At 40.4% G+C, this 19,561-nt stretch overlaps 1 pseudogene; it reads right to left on the bottom strand.

Moving 5' to 3' along the window:
* Positions 1-14,994: 14,994 nt before the first annotated feature.
* On the bottom strand, positions 14,995-15,755 carry LOC149991008 (ribosome biogenesis protein NSA2 homolog; annotated as a pseudogene).
* Positions 15,756-19,561: the final 3,806 nt, after the last annotated feature.

Raw genomic sequence — 19,561 nt, 5'->3', positions numbered from 1 at the left:
AGAGAAAATGTACTAATTCAAACTTAGGCTACAGTAATAGAAATAGAGTAAGAAGTAATAGAGTGGAACCAGAGAGGAGATAGTTTTGGTTTATTCTGTATAGTAAAACTATGCCTGAACAACAATATTTTAACCAGTGAACTAAGTTGGATTACTCAATAAATGCCAGTGGTTTGGAAAAAATAAAGCCAAACCTCAGGAATAGTTGAAGGAACAGGAAATGTTTAACCATGATAAGGAAGACTATAAGGGATTTAATAGTTTTCTTCAACTACTTTTTGTATTTGATTGATTATACTTACTATTAAAGTTCCAAATTTTTCCCCTTTGCCCCCCTCTGCCAGGTACCCCACATCCCCCAGCAATCCCACCTTACTTCATGTCTATGAGCCATACATGTAAGTTCTTTAGCTTCTCCATTTCCTATACTATTCTTTTTTTGTATGTTTTATTAATTGTGCTGTTATAGTTGTCCCAGTTTCTTTTCCCTTTGCTCCCCTCCACTCAGCAATGCCCCTCCCTCCAGCAGTCCCCTCCTTAATCCATGTCCATGGGTCATACATATAAGCTCTTCTCTACATGCACCCTGCCCATTCTGCACCCTCTACTATGCTTCTTAATTCCTGCACCATTTCCCTCCCTCTCCCCCTTTCCCCCTCCCAGATGACCCCCCAGCATGCTCCCCATACCTATGATTCTGTTCCTACTCTAGTTGTCTGCTTAGTTTCCTTTGTTTCCATTTCCTAGCTTCTGTTGTTGATAGTTGTGATACTGTTTTCATTTTAATGTTCATAGTTTTGATCCTTTTCTTAAATAAGTCCCTTTAATATTTCAGATAATAGTGGCTTGGTGATGATGAACTCCTTCAGCTTTACCTTGTCTGGGAAGCACTTTATGTGCCCTTCCATTCTGAATGATAGCTTTGCTGGATAAAGTAATCTTGGTTATAGGTCTTTGCTTTCCATCACTTTGAACATTTCCTGCCAGTCCCTTCTTGCCTGCAAAGTTTCTTTTGAGAAATCAGCTGACAGTCTTATAGGTACCTGTTTGTAGGTAATTCTCCTTTTCTCTCTTGCTGCTTTTAAGATTCTCTCTTCATCCTTAACCTTTGGCATTTTTATTATGTGTCTTGGTGTGCCTCCCTGGGTCTAGTTTGTTTGGGACTCTGTGCTTCCTGGACCGGTATGTCCATTTCCTTCTCCAAATTAGGAAAATTTTCCTTCCTTATTTTTTCACATAATTTTTCAATTTCTTACTCTCCCTCTTCACCTTCCAGCAACCCTATGATTCTAATGTTGGCATGTTTATAGCTGCCCCAGAGCTTTCTAAGCCTCTCCTCATTTTAAAAAATTATTATTTCCTCCTTCTGTACTGGTCGACTGTTTATTTCTTCCTTATGTTCCAATTCACTTTCATTAATTTGAACCCTGGCTTCCTTTCCTTCACCACTTGATTCATGTGGATTTTCCTTCATTTCAGCCAGGATAGCCTTCATCTTTACCCTGTTCTGTTTAACATTTGCTGTCAAGCCTGTGAGCATCTTTATCACCAATGACTTAAACTGTGCATCTGTTAAGCTCATTATCTCCTTATCCCTTAGGTATACTCTCTGTTCATTGCTTAGTTGTGTCACTGGGACCTTATTCTGCACCTCCCCTTCTGGGCCATACTTCTCTGTCTCCTCATCATGACAGCTTTCTGTGTTTGCCTCTGTGATTTGGGTGGGGCTGTCGCACCTCTTACATTATAGAGGGCGGAGCCTAGGTATTTATTAGTACTGGTGACCATTTCACTGCGTTTTGGTACTGTAAGTGGGGGAGGGGTCTGAGAGGGAAAAGTGCCAGTTGCTGCTGCTTTTCCAGATACTTCTCCCCCATCCTGTACTAAGCAAGCTCTCTCCTTTTCGAGACTAGTATCTTCTTCCTCCACCCCAGCATCCACTTGCTTTCACAGTCAGAAGCAATGCAGCTCTATTTTCTCCAGTGCTGGAACCGCAAGCTACATGTTCTGGTGTGGGGCTGGGATCACTTCTCGGGTTTCAACTCTTTGACTGTGTTTTTCACCCCGGGTGCAGCTAGCTGCACGTCCGCCAAGCACTGCTCCAGCAGCCACTGCTCTGTTCCTCTTTCTCTCCATCCTGGCTCCACCTCTCCTGCCTTTGTGGCTGATTATTTCTCCTCTATGCCTTTCCGGAACTTCCCTGTAGTTTTGATGTTCTGGATTTTCTTTTTTCTTTTTAGTTTTGAAGTGGTTGTAACTTTCTTTTTAGTTGTGAAGAGGTGCAGTGTGTGTATTTATACCTCCATCTTGGCCAGAAGTCTTTTTTCTTTTCTTTTCAGAATGACAATCAAACATTGGTATTTTTTATTTATTTTTATTTTTTATTTTATTTTTTGGTTTTTCAATTACGGTTGTCCCATTTTCCCTCCATTTCTCCCCCCCTCCGGCCCACTCCTTCTCCCACAATCATATCCCTCCCCATTGTCCATGTCCATGAGTCATTTATACACATTCTTTGACTAAACCTTTCCCTTACTTATCCCCCTTCTCTCCCTCCCCCCTCCCCCCTATTGACTGCTATTCTGCTCTTTGTCCTATTTAGTTCATTTGTTTGTGTTGTTCTTTAGTTTCCTGTATTAGGTGATATCATATGGCATTTTGCTTTCTTTGCCTGGCTTATTTCACTAAGCATAATTCTCTCTAGTTCTATCCATGTTGTTGCAAATGGCAGGAGTTCCTTCTTTCTCTCTGCTACATAGTATTCCATTGTGTAAATGTACCACAGTTTTTTGATCCATTCATCTACAGATGGGCATTTAGGCTGTTTCCAGCACTTAGCTATTGTAAACAGTGCTGCTATGAACATAGAGGTGCATAAGTTCTTTTGAATTAGTGTTTTAGGGTTTTTCGGGTATAGTCCTAGCAGTGGAATCGCTGGTTCAAAAGGCAGTTCCATTTTTAGTTTTTTGAGGAAATTCCAAACTGTTTTCCATAGTGGCTGCACCAGTCTGCATTCCCACCAACAGTGCAGTAGGGTTCCCATTTCTCCACATCCTCGCCAGCACTTGTTGTTTGTTGTTTGTTGATGATGGTCATTCTGACTGGTGTGAGGCAGTATCTCATTGTGGTTTTTATTTGCATCTCTCTGCTGGTTAGTAATGTTGAGCATTCTTTCATGTGTCTACGGACCTTCTGTATGTCCTCTTTGGAGAAGTGTTTGTTCAAGTCTTTTGCCCATTTTTGAATTGGGTTGTTTGTTTTCTTGATGTTGAGTCATATAAGCTCTTTATATACTTTGGAGATCAGTCCTCTGTCTGTGATGTCATTGGCAAATATGTTTTCCCATATGGTTGGTTTCCTTTTCTTCTTGCTAATGTTTTCTTTTGATGAGCAGAAACTTTTTAGTTTGATGTAGTCCCATTTGTTTATTTTTTCCTTTATTTCTCTTGCCTTAAGAGATGTATCCGTGAAGATATTGTTATGTGAGATATCTAAAATTTTCCTGTCTATGTTTTCCTCTAGGACTTTTATGGTGTCATGGCTTACATTTAAGTCTTTGATCCATCTTGAGTTTATTCTCGTGTGTGGTGTAAGTTGGTGGTCTAGTTTCATTTTTTTGCAAGTTCCTGTTCAGTTCTCCCAGCACCATTTGTTAAAGAGGCTCTTCTCACTCCATTTTATGTTCCTTCCTCCTTTATCAAATATTAGTTGACTATAGAGGCCTGGGTTTATTTCTGGACTCTATTCTATTCCACTGATCTATATGTCTGTTCTTATGCCAGTACCAGACTGTTTTGATCACAGTGGCTTTGTAGTATTGTTTGATATCTGGTGTTGTGATTCCTTCTGTCTCAAGATTGCTTTTGCGATTCTGGATCTTTTTTGGTTCCATATGAATTTTTGAAGTAATTGTTCTAGGTCAGTGAAATATGTCATTGGTATTTTAATAAGGATTGCATTGAATCTGTAAATTGCTTTGGGTAGTATGGCCATTTTGATGATGTTGATTCTTCCCATCCAAGAACATGGTATTTGCTTCCGTTTATTTGTACCTTCCTTAATTTCTTTCTTCAATGTTATGTAATTTTCAGAGTACAGGTCTTTTATCTCTTTGGTTAAGTTTACTCCTAGGTACTTTATTTTCTTGTTGCTATAGTAAATGGTATTTTCTTTTTTGTCTCTGTCTCTGATATTTTATTGTTGGTGTATAGAAATGCCTTAGATTTCTGTATATTTAGTTTGTACCCTGCTATTTTGCCAAATTCACTTATTATATCGAGCTGCCTTTTAGTGGAATTTATAGGGTTTTCTAGGTATACTATCATATCATCTGCATGTAATGATAGTTTTACTTCTTTCCCAATTTGGATGCCTTTTATTTCTTTTTCTTGTCTGATTGCTGTGGCTAGGACTTCCAACACTATGTTTAATAGGAGTGGAGAGAGTGGACAGCCTTGTCTAGTTCCTGATTTCAGGGGGAATGCTTTCAGTTTTTGTCCATTGATTATGATATTGGCTTCAGGTTTCTCATATAGAGCCTTAATTATGTTAAGGTATGCTCCCTCTATTCCCATTTTGCTGAGTGTTTTCATCCTAAATTGGGTGTTGTACTTTATTTATTTATTTTTCTCAGATTTAATGTGTTTTTTTTTTTAAGTATATTTTATTGATTATATTGTTACAATAGTTCCAATTTTTTTTTCCCCTTTGCTCCCCTCCGCCCAGCACCCCCCTTCCCCAGCAATCCCCTCTCCAAGTCCATGCCCATGGGTCGTACATACAAGCTCTCCCGCCTCACCCTTTCATATATTCTTCTTCTTCTTTTTTAAAATTAATTAATTAATTAGTTAAATATTTTAACAATAGAAAATAACAATTCCTCCCTCTCAGACTTAAGACCCTTTACAATCTTATAAAGGACAATGGATGAAGGTCTCGAGCTCCTCTAGCTGCTTCAAGCTGGACATGGTCGTCGTCCTACCTACCCGTGGGTCAAGAAATCCCTAATAAGAGTGGGGATGTGGAGGGGAGGGTGGCCTTCCCACAAGGGGAAGGATCGTGCAGACTCCAGGTTGGTTGGCTGTCTCTGGACAACGGCATGCTTGGTTTGACAGGCTGGCATCCTTGTTGTATTCTGGGGGCAACAGGGTTAAAGGACATCATTTAATCCGTAACCACTAGATGACAAAAGACAGGTATTAATTTTTCAATGTCCCACATTAGGGAAAAGAAGGGCTTCTTTGGAGGAAGGTGTGCCAGGTACATCTCACCTGTCCAAAACCCTTTTGCCCATTATACTTATTTTGGACTGAGGGAAATATTTTAGGTTTCCCCCATCTCAGGCCTCTGGGCTTTTTCTGTCCAAGCCATTAGGATAGAAAAGAGAAACCAGTTTTAAAGTGAAGCCCACAGACCACCCCGTTCTTCACCAACCCAGCCACTTAGTTCAGCCAAACCATTGAGTCTCAGGAGGCAGCAATGCAGACAGGATTAAGTGAGGCCTATGCATACAGATAATCACTCAGGTAATGAGATTGTAGGCTTATGCCCTTTGAAAACAGAAAACACATGTTAATTTATGTAACATAACCCACATACAAGTCTCTAAATCTGTAGGACTGTCTTATCGGAAGGAAAATCCTTGTCCTTCTAATATTCACTGAACTTGCATTTCTATTCTTTATATTTTTATTCCCCCCCCACTAAAAAATTTTCTGTTTGTTTGTTTTTCCACTACAGTTGTCTCACTTTTTTTTCCCCCTCTTGCTTCCCTGCACCCTGCCCCCCCCCCTACAGTCAGTCCCCACCCAGTTGTCCATGTCCATGGGTCATTCATACATGTTCTTTGACTAGACCCTTCCCCTTCTTACCCCTTCTCTCCCTCCCATCTCCCCCTTTGTTACTGTTAGTTTATTCCTTGTTTACATACCTCTGGTTCAATTTTGCTCATTTGTTTGTGTTGTTCATTAGTTTCCTGTAACAGGTGACAGCATAAGGTAATTTTCTTTTGTTGCCTGGCTTATTTCGCTAAGCATAATTCTCTCTAGTTCCAATCATGTTGTTGCAAATGGTAGAAGTTCCTTCTTTCTTTCAGTACTTATTCATTGTCATTTTCCCCCTTTGTACTCGTGTTCCTCTCTGTCTCTCTGTTTCTTCATCTTCTTAAAGCAGACCCTTTAGCGTCTCTTGCAATGCTGGTTTGGTGGAGATGTATTCTTTTAGCCTTCTTTTGTCTTGGAAACTCCTTATTTCACCTTCCATTTTGAATGAAAGCCTTGCTGGGTAGAGTATTCTTGGTTGTAGGCCTTTGTTTTTCATTGCTTGGAATATTTTTTGCCATTCCCTTCTGGCTTGTAGTGTTTCTGCTGAGAAATCTGATGATAGCCTTATTGGAGCTCCCTTGTATGTTATTAGTTGTTTCTCTCTTGCTGCTTTTAGGATTCTCTCTTTGTCTTTGAATGTTGGCATTTTAATTATGATGTGTCTTGAAGTGGGCCTGTTGGGGTTCATCTTCATTGGGACCCTCTGTGCTTCCTGGACTTGCGTGACTCTTTCTCTCGTCATGTTAGGAAAGTTTTCTGTCATTAGTTTTTCAAAGAGGTTTTCTATCCCTTGCTCTTCTTCTTCTCCTTCTGGAATTCCTATGATAGGGATATTATTACGTTTCATGTTGTCCTGCAGCTGTCTTAGAACCTCTTCAGTCTTGTTCAGTCTTTTTTCATTTTGTTGCATTGTCTGGGAGTTTTTGTGTAGGTTGTCCTCCAGCTCGCTGATGCGATCTTCTGCTTCCTCTAGCCTGCTTTTAATTCGTTCTACTGTGTTCTTCAATTCAGAGATCGTATTTTTCATTTCCTCCTGGCTCTTATTGATAGCTTCTATGTCCTTTTTCATGCTCACGTAATTTTCTGTGAGTTCCTTGTAGTTTTTCTGGAGTTCTTTGAAGTTTCCGCTGAGCTCATTCAGCTTCTCCATAATCCATGTTTTGAATTCCATATCTGATAGTTCGCTCCCCTCTATTTCATTTAGCACTCTTTCTGGGGATTCTACCTTTCCTTTTGATGGGAGGTTGTTTCTCTGTCTCCCCATTTTTTTGACTCCTATTGTTTGTTGGTGCTTCTTGGAATGATCTGCACTTCCTGGATCTGCCTCTGGTGGCGTCAGATCATGTACCAGTCTGGCCCTAGGCAGCCTGTTGGAGACTTCCAGGGATCTACTGCTGTTGTCTGTCTTCTTTGATTGTTAATCTATTCAATCTGTGATTAGCTGTCAGGCTTAAGGACTGTGGGTGTGGCAGCTTAATTCCTGTAGGCAGGGCTTTTGCTTCCGCCTCAGGCTGACGACACTTGGAGGGGAATGGTCTACCCGCAGTACTGGGGATGAGTCAGCACTGGGACCCAGTCAGCTGCTCCTCCAGTTCTCCCCTCAAAGCCACCGTGCCAAATTCTCCCCAAGTGTCTCCAGCCCTCATTGCCTTCCCTCTGCTTGAGCCCAGGGTAAGTGGTGGCCAAAATATTTTCGTATGTGATCCACTTAAGAGCTCTTTTTCTCCTGCTGTTTCTCTCCGGCTAGCAAGAAAGCCTGTGGCTTTTCGCTTTTCACAGCTGATACTATTTTACTTTCCACTCTGTCGCTGTAGGCTGGGAAGCCCAGCTGGGGGTTTAGACCCTGCCCTTCTCAGGGGGAATCCCCGGCTGCTGAGCTGTTTCTCAGCCCCTTCAGCTGCCACCCGTGGGAGCCCAGCCAGCCCTTCCACGTCTCCGCACTCCCTACCGGTCACGTTGTGATGTAGCGGCCTTTTCTGTCTCTCCGTGGTTATAAGACTTCTCTCCAGCTGGTGTTCGGTTCGTTATTCCAGATGATTTCTCCAAAATTACATTGTAAATCCAGACTAGTTCTAGGAGGAAGTTAGTGTAGCTTCCACTTACTCCTCCGCCATCTTGTTTCTCGAGATTTAATGTGTTTTATTGATTAAAATATTACATTTGTGCCAATTTCCCTTCCCTCTGCTCCCCTCCACCCGGTGGCACCCCTCCCTCCAGTTGTCCCCCCCTTTTAGATTATGTCCATTAGTTGTGCATACAGTTCCTCCCAACCTCTCTCCGTCTATTCCATTCCCTCCTACCATGATCCCCAATTCCTATATCATCTCCCTCCCTCTCCCCACTCCCCCTCCCTGTTGACCTCCCCCCAATATGCTTACCGTACCCACAGTTCCTTTTCCACTCTCGTTGCCTGTTTAGTTTGCCTTTGTTTCATCTCCCTAGCTTCTGTTTTTTAAACCAGTCCCTTTAACATCTCATATAACAGTGGTTTGGATCTAATGAACTCTTTCAGTTTTATTTTGTCCTGGAAACACTTTCTCTGCCCTCCTATTCTGAATGACAATTTCGCTGGATAGAGTATTCGTGGTTGTAGGTTTTGGATTTTCATTACTTTGAATATTTCTTGCCAGTCCCTTCTTGCCTGTAGGGTCTCTCTTGAGAAGTCAGCTGATAGTCTAATTGGGACCCCTTTGTACATAATTCTTTTCTTCTCTCTTGCTGCTTTTAAGATTCTCTCTTTATCTTTAATTTTTGACATTTTGATCATAATGTGTCTTGGAGTGGTTCTCCCTGGTTCCAGTTTCTTGGGAACTCTCCTTGCTTCCTGGACCTGCAAGTCTATTCCCTTCCCCAAGTCTGGGAAGTTCTCCTTTATTATATTTTCACTCAATTTTTCAAGTTCTAGTTCATCTTCCTTGCTCTCTGGCAAACCAATGATTCTTATGTTGGGCCTTTTATAGCTGTCCCAGAGGTTTCTGATCCTCTCATTGTTGCTTCCCATTTCCTCTCTCTGCATTGGTTGACTGCTTGTTCCTTCTCCATATTCCAGTTTGTTGAAATGTACTCTGGATTTTTTTTCCTCACCATCTGTCTCGTATGTGGTTTTGTTCCTTTCGTTATGAATGTTTTTCGCTTCTTTCTTATCTTTTTCCTGCTCTTTTGTGAATTCTGTAAGCCACCTGATAACAATGGCCCAGAACTGAGCCTCTGACAGGTTTCTTATCTGTTCATCTGTCAGGTTCTCTATCTGTTGCCTGGTGAGCTGTGCCACCGGGATTTCTATAGTTGTCTGCCTCATTTTGACAGATGCGTTTTGTTTTCTTGGGCCGGCTGTAAGGGGCAGTGCCTGTGTACGCGTCACAATTCAGCGACTGGCGCCTGTCTGCGACCTATTTCGCAGCCCTGTGGTGGTTTCTTTGGGGGCGGGGGTTCAAGATGGATTCACACAGTTATTCAGCTAGGAGATCGGGATCCGTCCTCCCGCCCCCCTGGGCCTCACTGTTCAAGGCGATGCGGCGGCCGCTCTCCCCAGCGCCAGGGTCGCGCACCGCCAGGGGCTTGACCGCAGCCTGGATTCCTCGCCGCCCCGCCGCTGTCCCAGGTTCGACCGCAAACAGCGCTGCCCTCTTTAACTCTTACCTGCCCAAATGGCACCGCTGGTTTATAACTTCATATGTTGGGCTTCCGTGTAGTTTTATTTTCTGGAATTTCTAGTTATCCTTTGTTTTGAAGTAGTTGTATTCCTCTCTAGTTGTAGAGGGAGACCTAGCGTGTCCGTCTAAGCCTCCATCTTGGCCGGAAGTCGGGTGTTGTACTTTATCAAATGCTTTTTCTGCATCTATTGATATGATCATGTGATTTTTGTCTTTCATTTTGTTTAGGTGATGTATTATATTTATTGATTCGCGAATATGAAACCATCCTTGCATCCCTGGGATGAATCCCACTTGATCGTGGTGTATGATCTTTTTGATGTATTGCTGGATCCTGTTTGCCAGTATTTTATTGAGGATTTTAGCATCTGTGTTCATCAGTGATATTGGCCTGTAATTTTCTTTTTTTGTTGTGTCTTGAGCTGGTTTTGGGATTAGGGTAATACTGGCTTCATAGAAAGAGTTTGGGATTTTTCCTTCTTCTTGAATTTTTTGGAATAGTTTGAGGAGGATAGGCATTAGTTCTTCTCTAAATATTTTGTAAAATTTGCCTGTGAAGCCATCCGGTCCAGGGCTTTTGTGTGCAGGGAGATTTTTTATTACTGTTTCAATTTCCTTCTTTGTTATTGGTCTGTTGAGACTTTCTATTTCCTCTTGATTCAGTTTTGGAAGGTTATGTTTTTGGAAATGTGTCCATTTCTTCTAGGTTGACAAATTTCTTGCCATAGAGTTGTTTGTAGTAATTTCTTACAATTGTTTGTATTTCTGGGGTATCAGTCGTGATTTCTCCTCTTTCATTTCTGATTTTGTTTATTTGGGTCTTCTCTCTTTTTTTCCTGTTGAGCCTGGCTAGAGGCTTGTCGATTTTGTTTATTTTTTCGAAGAACCAGCTCCTAGTGTTGTTGATTTTTTGGATTGTTTGTTTAGTCTCTATGTCATTTAATTCTGCGCTGATCTTGATGATTTCCTTCCTGCTTTTTGCCCTAGGCTTGGTTTGCTGTTGTTGTTCTAGTTCTAGTTCTTGTAGATTCAGGATTAGATTTTTTATTTGAGCTTCTTCTATCCTTTTCAGATATGCCTGTATTGCTATGAACTTCCCTCTTAGGACTGCTTTTGCTGTGTCTCATAGGTTTTGGGCTGTTGTGTGTTGTCATTAGTTTCTAGAAATTTCTTGATTTCTTCTTTGAGGTCATTGTTAACCCATTCATAATTTAATAGCATGTTATTCATTCTCCATGAGTTTGGGCATCTTTGATTTTTTTCTCTGAGGTTGATTTCTAGTTTCAAGGCATTGTGGTCTGAAAAGATGCTTGATATAATTTCAGTTTTCTTGAATTTGTTGAGGCTTGTTTCGTGTCCTATCATGCGGTCTATCTTTGAAAATGTCCATGTGCATTTGAAAAGAATGTATATGTCGCTTCTTTGGGGTGGAAAGTTCTATATATCAGTTAAGTCCATATGTTTTAGTGTGTTGTTCAATGCCTGTATATCCTTGGTGTTTCTTTGCTTTGATGATCTGTTTATTGTTAATAATGGAGTGTTAAAGTCCTCTACTATGAGTGTATTGTTGTTAATATCCCCTTGTGTTCTTCTAGTATTTGCTTTATGTATTTTGGTGCTCCTATGTTGGGTGCATATATGTTTATCAGTGTTATATCTTCTTGATGGATTGTTCCTTTAAGTATTATGAAATGTCCTTCTTTGTCTCTTTTTATTGCCCTTGCTTTAAAATTCATTTTGTCTGATATGAGGACTGCTCTCCTGGCTTTTGTTTCAGGTCCTTTTGCTTGGAATATTTTTTTATATCTCTTTACTTTCAGTCTATGTAAATCTTTTGTTTTGAGGTGTGTTTCTTGAAGACAGCAAATATGTGGATCCTGTTTTCTTATCCATTCTGTTACCCTATGTCTTTTAATTGGAGCATTTAATCCATTTACATTTAAGATTATTATTGACGTGTATTTATTTATTTCCCTTTGTACCTCTGTTTCTCTCCTCTTTTTTTTTCTTTCTTCTTTCTTCTTAGAACATTCACTTTAGCATCTCTTGCAATGCAGGTTTTGTGGAGATGTATTATTTTAGTCTTCCTTTGTCTGAGAAACTCCTTATTTCACCTTCCATTTTGAATGAGAGCTTTGCTGGGTAGAGTATTCTTGGTTGTAGGCCTTTGTTTTTCATTGCTTGAAATATTTTTGACCATTCCCTTCTGGCTTGTAGTGTTTCTTTTGAGAAATCGGTCGATAGCCTTATTGGAGCTCCCTTGTATGTTATTTGCTGCTTTTCTCTTGCTGCTTTTAGGATTCTCTCTTTGTCTTGGAATATTGCCATTTTAATTATGATGTGCCTTGGAGTGGGTTTTTTTGGGTTCCTCTTTATTGGAACTCTCTGTGCTTCCTGAACTTGTTTAACTTTTATTCTTATCAGATTGGGAAAATTTTCTGTCACCATTTTCCTATCAGTTTTTCTATTCCTTGTTCTTCTGATCCCTTTAACTCCAATGATTCTGATATTGTTCCTTCTTATGCTATCCTGTAATTCCCTTACTTCTTCTTCGTACTTTTTCAATCTTTTTCCATTTTGCTGTATTGTGTGGAAAATTTTCTGTATATTATCTTCTAACTCACAAATCTGATCCTCTGCTTCGTTTAGTCTGCTTTTGACTGATTCTACTGTGTTTTTCAGTTCAGAGATTGAATTCTTCATTTCTTCCTGGTTCTTGTTAATAGTTTCTATGTCTTTTTTTTATGCTGGTGTAGTTCTCTTCAAGTTCATTGTAATTTTCTTGGAGATGTTGGCAGCTTCCTTGGAGGTTGTCATAGTTGTTTTTAAGGTTGTCGAGTATATTGTGCTTCTTCACCACCATTGTTTTGAATTCCGTGTCTGACATTTGGGCTGTGTCTATTCCACGTACCTCTCTTTTTGGGGATTCCTCTTTTCATTGAGAGGTTATTTCTGCGTCTTACCATGTTCAATTCTTCCTGTTTGTTTTCATTTTTTGGGTTTGTCTGCTTTGCCTTCCCACCTTTGTGGTATGAGATTCTTTATGGGAGATCTGGGGGTTTCAGTGTTGCAGTCTCTCTGATCTCCTGAGCCTGATGTTCTTGGGGTTCCCTTTATGTCATTTGTTTATGCTGTCTGGTTATATTTCAGATGCTCTTTGGTAGGATCTTCCTTCTGGCTAGTTGATTGAGAGTCACTCTATCCACCTTGTCTTGAGTTCTTTTGTTGAGATGCTGTTAAAAACATAAACACACAGCCCAGGCAGGAGACCTGCTCCCTCCAAAGTATCCCCCACCCTCTATCCCGCTATCGTCAGCCAACGAGCCAGTATTAATATAAATGTAGAGAGATTAGAGCTTTTATACTATAAGAAGAATAGATAAGAGTTCTTTTTAGGGAGGAAAAATATGATTTTTGAGAGAGGGGATGATAGAGTAATAATAGTTGGGACTGTGCAAGATAGTAGGTAATATTTACATTGTATGTTAATAAAAATAGAAGAAAAGGAGGGAAGAATGCAGAATATAGTAAGAAAGAGGGATTGTATAGTATTGGATTCATATGGTAGTTATATTTTATTTATTTAGAGTGAAAGGGAGGCTAAACTAGACACAGAAACAAATAAACAACAATTAAAGAGAAAGATGGGACGGAGAGATTGTATGAAACAGATTAGAGATATAATTTTTTTTTGTTTTTCCCCCTTTCTCTCTTTTCCCTTTAAGGAAGAAAAAAAAAATGTTTTTACTTAGTTCAGCCTTTGTGTGTTGTCTTCTTTTTCTGCGTCCATAGCTGGTCTAATAAGGCAGGTCAGAGGTTCCTGTTCCTTGTAGTAGCAGTGTGCGTCCACGGTAGCTGGCACGGGTGTTCCTTTGGCACCTGTTGGAGCTAGCCGAGTTGCCCCCACGCGTGCTCCCCTGCACTCAAAAGGTGGCCCGAGAGCTTGCCTCAGGCCTGCTGATCCGTGTTCAGGGAGTTGGTCTCTCGCCTCTTAGGGTGGGGCCTCAGACACTTGTGCACAGTGGAACTGAGAGTCTGTGAGTCGCTGCTGCCCACTGTTCCTGTGCCGCAGCCACCTGCCATTCCCGCACCTGCCTGGGCGGGCACAAGCAGAGCCTGAGCAAGTGGTCTGCGCTCTGGCCTGGCGCCCACTGGAGCTGGCCAGGAGTGTCTGTGCACGGTCTTTTGTGTGTCCAGTGGGCCCTCCCTGTACCCACTGGGGCACTGATTTTGTGTTTGTTGGAGCGTGTCCGAGGGGCACCTGGACTCACAGCCCCATGCACCTAGGCCAGTGAATGAGCGCACTTCCCTATGCGCACCCTAGCGACCCAAGGGGAGGGTTGAGGAGTTCACGAGCGCGCCTCTGCGCCTGTGCTCCTCAAGAATGTCCTACCATCCCCAAACTTTCCACCCCTCTCCACAGTCCACAAGAGAAAAATATAAAGGAAAATTACATTCTCACTTGCACAGCAGTATGCTGTCTCCTATCCTTCAACGCCAATGCCACCTGGTCGAGTCCTGTCTCTGCCAGCGGGCAGAGATCCGCTCTCCTCCCGACTCTTCTCTGGGGAAGCCTATGGTCACAAAAAAGCCTTTGTGTACTTCCAGCCGCAGCTTGGGCAGCCACCCCAGTCAGGAATCCCATTTCGTCTCTTTTTCTTCCGCTATCCTCACTAAACAGGTTGTTCCCAGATGGTTTTTCTCTAATCCAGTAGGGCCAAGGCTCAACTCCTGCCAGTGTCCAGCTGCTCACTGAGATGTTCTGTCTACAATTAGCCCAAACTACAGACGGGTCTCGGGAGCCTGAAAGCACAGCCTCCCTTCACTCCTCCGCCATCTTCCTCCTCTCCACAAGTCTTATACTATTCTTTTTAAAAAAATATTTTAAAAAATTTTAGTATATTTTATTGATTGTGTTGTTACAGAAGTTCTAATTTTTTTCCCTTTGCTCCCCTCTGCCCAGTGCCCCCCTTTCCTCCAGCAATCCCACCCGCCCTTAGTTCATGTCCATGGATTGTGCATTTCAGTTCTTTGGCTTAATCCTTTTCCATACATTTCTTAACAACCCTCGGTATATTTTGTATCTACCAATTATGCTTCTTAATCCCTGCACATTTGCCCTTCTTCTCCCCTTTACCCCTCCCCACTGATAACCCTCCATATGATCTCCATATCTATTATTCTGATTCTGTTCTGTTTGCTTAGTTTGTTTTTAAATTCAGTTGTTGATAGTTGTAAGTGTGTTGTCATTTTAATGTTCATAGTTGTGATCTTCTTTTTCTTTTTTTTTTTATTGCTTAAACTGCTTTTTTTAATCATTCAATTTAATGAACATCTAAATGATAAACCCCAAAATAAATACCAATTTGTAAAACTGGGTCATTTTAATGTTCTTTACAATAAAATAAATAGTTTTCTTGATGGCTGCAGACATGTAAGTTCCTGTAATATTGTACTATGAAGAAACATCACACTCAAGTTACTTGTATGAAACTGCTGTCAAACCAGTAAGACTGCATTTATACATCCATCATTTTCAGGATTATTGGTAACCTGGACATATTTTCCCCAAATAACCTTGCCTCCTTGGGTCATAAGGCTCAACTCACTTATATTCACCTAGATGACAGTACCTTTGGTAATAACACCCAAAGTTGTATAGAGTGGGGATGAGGGATTCTTCTTTACACCAAGTATTGGCAGGCAAAAGGTGACTTTCAGTTCAGGATGTGTTACGTGGGCCTTATTGAAATGTAAGCCCATTGGCCTAATGAATCTTTCATATTTAGGTGGTTTTTAGTAAAACCATCTCCAACAAAATAGACTTTAGTAACCATTCTCTTCCATGCTTTTTTCTTTCTCTTTCCAGTTCGAATAACTTTTATACCTCTCTTTCTCCCTGGGCACAAACTTTGGGTAGAGGGACTTCCCATTTTCCCACTTTCTCTTTTTGTTTTTGTTTAATCATATTGGAAAGTACTTTGGCTCGGGACTGTCCCTCTCTGTCCAGTAGGTATGCAGGTACTGCTCCTTCTGGAGTTTTTTCATCATTCTTTTGTTTGGTGTTTCTCTTTTCATGCATCTTGATAGTCTTTTTCATTTGTATTTTCTCAGCATGGCGCTGTTTATGGTAGAGCTTAGCCTTCAGACCAATCATCTTTTTTGCCTTCTTTGAATGTTCATGAGCCTCTCGGCCTTCCTTCTTCCTCTTTTTCTCATGGTAATCCAAACGATATCCATAGCGCTTCCGGTGTAACTCAATATACTCGTTTTGTGGCATGGTTACGACCGCTGGGTGGCCGGGCACAGTACCTCATGCATGAAGATGCTTTCAACTTTCAGGTCTCAGAGACCCACAAACTAACTCCAAGCAACTCGTGACAGGAAAAGTGATCTTCTTTTTCTTAAATAAGTCCCTTTAACACATCATGTGATAATGGTTTGGTGATGATGAATTCCTTTAGCTTTACCTTGTCTTGGAAGTACTTTATCTGCCCTACCATTCTAAATGATAGCTTTGCTGGATACAGTAATCTTGGTTGTAGGTCCTTGCTTTTCATCACTTTGAATACTTCTTGCCAGCCCCTTCTTGCCTGCAAAGTTTCTTTTGAGAAATCAGCGATAGTCTTATCAGAACTCCTTTGTAAGCAACTCTTTGCTTTTCTCTTGCTGCTTTCAAGATTCTTTATCTTTAACCTTTGGTATTTTAATTATCAAGTGTCTTGATGAGGCCCTCTTTGAATCCAACTTGTTGGGGACTCTGTGCTTCCTGGTCATGTATGTCTATTTCCTTTACCAAATTAGGGAAGTCTTCTTTCATTAATTTTTCAAATATATTTTCAGTTTCTTGCTCTTCCTCTTCTCCTGGCACCCCTATGATTCATATGTTGGTTTGTTTAAAGTTGTCCCAGAGGTTCCTAAGCCTCTCCTCATTTTTTTTGAATTATCTTTTCTTTTTTCTGTTCTGGCTGATTGTTTATTTCTTCTTTTTGTTTCAATTCATTGATTTGAATCCCAGGTTTCTTCCCTTCACTGTTGGTTCCCTGTATATTTTTTCTTTATATAACTTAGGGTATCCTTCATTTCTTCCTTTATTTTGTGGCCATACTCAATTAGTCCTCTTAGCATCCTGATTATCAGTGTTTTGAACTCTGCATCTGATAAGTTGGCTTTCCCTGTTTTGTTTAGTTCTTTTTCTGTGTTTTTTTTTTTTTCCTGTTCTTTCATTTGGCCCATATTTCATTGTCTCCTCAATTTGGTGGCCTCCCTGTTTTTGTTTCTGTGTATTATGTAGAGCTGCTTTTACTCCCTGTCTTAGTAACATGGTCTATGCAGAAAAAGCACCTGTAAATTATACAGGGCAGAGTCTTTGATAGTTGCCAGTGTAGGGTAACCCACTTCACAGCTTTGTGGCTCTTTGTGTGTTGTGTGTGTATGTGTGTGTCGGGGGCTCTCTGAGAGGTGACCATGCTACTACCTGGCTTCTGGAGGCCTGCTCGTCACCTGCTGTACTTTAGTCACTTCACCCACTTCCAGTATGGGATTGGTTCCCTTTCGCGTGGGGTTTGTGTGCATTCTAAGCCTATGTGTGACCTTTAAACAGAGAAAATACAACAGTTTCTTCTGCTGCCCCACCCCAACTGGTTTTTACAGCCAGAGGTAATTATTATTATTATTTTTTTTTTGGTGCTAGAACCCTGGGTTATGCAGTCTGGCCTGGGGCTGAGATGGTTTGCACCCAGGGTATCCCACCCAATTTTTATCCACCACACATGAACTTGAGACCATCTGTTTCACCGTGTCACTGCCGCCACTGCCACCACCTCCTCTTTGTGCCAAACTGCCTTTTCGCCCCATCTCTGTGACTACCCTCTCCTACCTGTCTGGATGAATGTGGCTTCCTTAAATTCTTGGTTGTTGGAGTTTCATTCAGCTCAATTTTCTGATGGTTCTGGGTGTTATTTATTTTTGAGATCTGGTTGTAATTCTTTCTATGGTTGTGTGATGAGGTGAAGTGTGTCTACCTATACCTCCATCTTGACAGGAAGTTTTCCTCAAATACTTGAAGGGTTGTGCTATGGGTTGAATTGTGTCCCTCCAAAAAGATATGTTGAAGCCCTACCCCCTGGAACATCATAATGTGACCTTATTTGAATATGGAGTCTTTGAAGATGCAGTCAGTTCAGATGAGGTCATATTGGCATAAGGTGGGCCTTCATCCTATATGATTGGTGTTCTTATAAGAAAATGGATATTCAGTCACGAAGAGAGAAGACTGCAATGTGAATACTGAGGCAAAGATTGGAATTTTGCTGCCACAAGCCGAGGAGCATTAGTCCCCAGAAGCTAGAAGAGGTAAAGAAGGATTCTCCCCTAGAAACTTCAAATGAAACAGCTCTGTCAATACCTTGATTTCAGACTTGTAGTCTTCAGAACTCTGAGACAATAAATTTCTGTTGTTTAAACTGCTCAGTTTGTGGTACTTTTTTGCAGCAGCCACAGGAAACTAATACAAGCTATCATGGAGCAGAGGGAGCCACAGGAAACTAATACAAGCTATCATGGAGCAGAGGGAGAAGTTTTTTCTGTGTAATACCCAATGGATGGAAGCTACAGAGAGACAGAAATACTTCTTTATGTTGAATAGAAATCTTGTAGTCATGCTATCCAAAGATAAAATGAGCTGCCATGGGAATTAGCAAGTTCCCTGTCACTGGAGGTCCAAGGTAAAGATTTGTGTGACAAAAACATTAATAATAATAATAATAATAATAATAATAATAAATTAATAATAATAATAATAAATTAATAATATTACAGTTTCCACCCCTATCCTGATTTTAACAAGCCAACTTCAAAAAGATGTTTATGAGACAATTAGAAATATGTTAATGCTAATTATATATTTGATTATATTAAGGGTTTAGTGTAAAAATAGATAAAAATAATGTCTTAATGTTTATTGAGAGAGAGAGAAGGAGACACTTATCTTTTCTTTTAGAGATGCACATAGAGTAAATGATATGGTATCTAGGATTTGCTTTAAAATAATCTGGAAGAGAGAGAGATGAGTTGTTATACAGATGAAACATGATTGGTCATGTGTCGATAATTGTTAAAACTATGCTATGAATACATGGAGGTTCACTTATACTATCCTCTCCACTTTGTGTGTGTTTGAAAAATTTTATAATCAAATTTAAAAAAAGTTACCAGCTACAATATACTAAGTGCTTATGATGTCCAAAAACCCTGCTGAGTGCTTTTAAACAATTATTTAATTTAATTCAATTGTAGCACATAAAATAGACTTAAATAATAAGTGACATATTCCTGTATAGGAAGGCACAGTACTATAAAAATCTCACCTTTGAATTATTCTGCATAATCAAGATGAAGAGAGAGATTTTAATTTGTTTGGATTGCTTTGAATTTTCAAAAGAATGTATCTGTGTTAATTTGTATACTTAAAAGAAATATCTACAGTAGTCCAATGAGGCACTAATATTTCAATTTTATAAATGAGGAAACTGAAGATCAGAGAATGAACTAAATTGCCTGAGATTGCACACCTACTGAATAGCAGAATTAGTATTTAAAGCCAGGTTTCTCTGACACCGCTGTTGTGTGCTTTTAATGCCCTTGTTATTGAAAGTGTTGCCCAAGGACCAGAAGTATCCTATAATAGGAGAGTTTCCTAGCAATGCACACTCTCAGCCCCCTACCCAGACCTACAAATGAAATTCCACATTAAAGTTTTAAGGGAACTGTATATGCCATACTGCTATCCTGGGTAGTTAAGCACTGGTGGGATGATTAGACACAATCAAAGATTCTAAACCCTGGCTGTTCATCTGAACTATTTAGAAAAATTTTAGAACTACTGATCTCAGATTGTACTGTATTATACCTCTGGGTGGGACCTGAGAATCTATATTTATAGACATCCACAGATGAGCTATCAGGGTTGGGAAACACTGGAAAATGAGGTGTATATAGATAGATCTTTTTCAACTCTTAGATTATCTCATTCTTGATAAGTTTTCAAGAAAGGGTAAGAATTGAGTTATGTGCAACTGTAGAAAA

Source organism: Furipterus horrens, unplaced genomic scaffold (genome assembly GCF_987537825.1).
Source record: "Furipterus horrens unplaced genomic scaffold, mFurHor1.1.pri manual_scaffold_17, whole genome shotgun sequence".
Taxonomy (NCBI): Eukaryota; Metazoa; Chordata; class Mammalia; order Chiroptera; family Furipteridae; genus Furipterus; species Furipterus horrens.
Note: the sequence above shows the minus strand (reverse complement) of the source record. Positions and strands in the feature narration are given on the sequence as shown.